The sequence below is a fragment of the Mus pahari genome, chromosome 8 (assembly GCF_900095145.1).
Source record: "Mus pahari chromosome 8, PAHARI_EIJ_v1.1, whole genome shotgun sequence".
Classification (NCBI taxonomy): Eukaryota; Metazoa; Chordata; class Mammalia; order Rodentia; family Muridae; genus Mus; species Mus pahari.
Genome location: NC_034597.1, coordinates 89,820,489 through 89,821,642, shown reverse-complemented (window position 1 = coordinate 89,821,642; position 1,154 = coordinate 89,820,489). Strand labels below are relative to the sequence as shown.

Below are 1,154 nucleotides of genomic sequence, written 5' to 3'. Positions count from 1 at the left end.
CTTTTGCAACAACCCTGTGTGGTCGGTTTGATGATCCCCATTTTAAAGATAGAGACATTTTGATTTATAGAGGTTAAACCAGGCATCCCAAATAAGGCATGGGCCAAAACTCAAGTTAGGTTCGATCCCCAGATCTCATGTTCTTAACAACCATGATCTATTTCTTCCAACTGTGGCAATGAGACAAGTTAATGAACTTGGCTGCTTATCTGATCCCAGGTTGGCGCTTCTGGAGCCATTCAGCTATAATATTGGTTTCCAGGGGCTGTCCTGTTCTTTTCTTTTAACCCGTACAAGCCCAATCAATGGTGGCTTCATGGAATCAAAGACAAGCCATTCTCCTGTAATTCGGGTGTTTCAATTCAACATGTATGTTTCTCAACTAATTCCAATCTCAAATCATTCATGTGGCAAGAGTTACCCCTTCCATCGAAGCCTCATAGCCACATGTCTGTAGTCCATTAGTCATGCAATGTTGTGTGTCAGCTTTTGAGGATGTAAATGGACATTTTGTTACTTCTATTTTGCTCAGGTGTTCAGCTCTTCTCCTAGTAATCCTGCTGTTCTCTTTTGCTTACCAAAGTTCATTTGGTGACATATTGCAAGATCTGGCTTTGGACTTTAAGAGATAGATGGAAGTCTGTTAAATATTTTGGGGACCTTTTCTACTAAAAGAGATACAAGGAAGATATATTTTCCTTCCATTGTATGTTCTTGTGTATCACTTCTCGGCCTTTTGGCTAAGGTCAAGTGTAGTATGTTCTTGTGTTCGGATATAATATCTGTCATACCAATAGACATCTTATTACATGGTGGAACTCTTGAGAAGAAGAGATTATAAAATGGGAAAAGAACTGATGCTTGGTTATCTACTTAAAACTCTAGACTGAAAGTCGGCCTATTAATATGTAATACATTCTTGGTATGAGTCAAGTTAGTTTAATCTTTATGTTAATTTCTGCTAACAACATTTTAATCAACATGGATAGCATCTCTATCCTTTTGTCATAAGGCACATTTTAATTGTAGAGGAAACATTTATTTATTTGGCATGATTATTCAAAAGCAACTCTACAGTTTCTTTCAATTATCACTCAGTGAGCTATGTGCCCCTTTGTTTAGGTACAAAAAAAATTAAGATAGCAGGAAAGTGT

At 37.3% G+C, this 1,154-nt stretch overlaps 1 pseudogene; it reads left to right on the top strand.

Moving 5' to 3' along the window:
* The first annotated feature begins 720 nt into the window (after positions 1–720).
* LOC115064641 lies at positions 721–823 on the top strand (annotated as a pseudogene).
* The last annotated feature ends 331 nt before the right edge of the window (positions 824–1,154 follow it).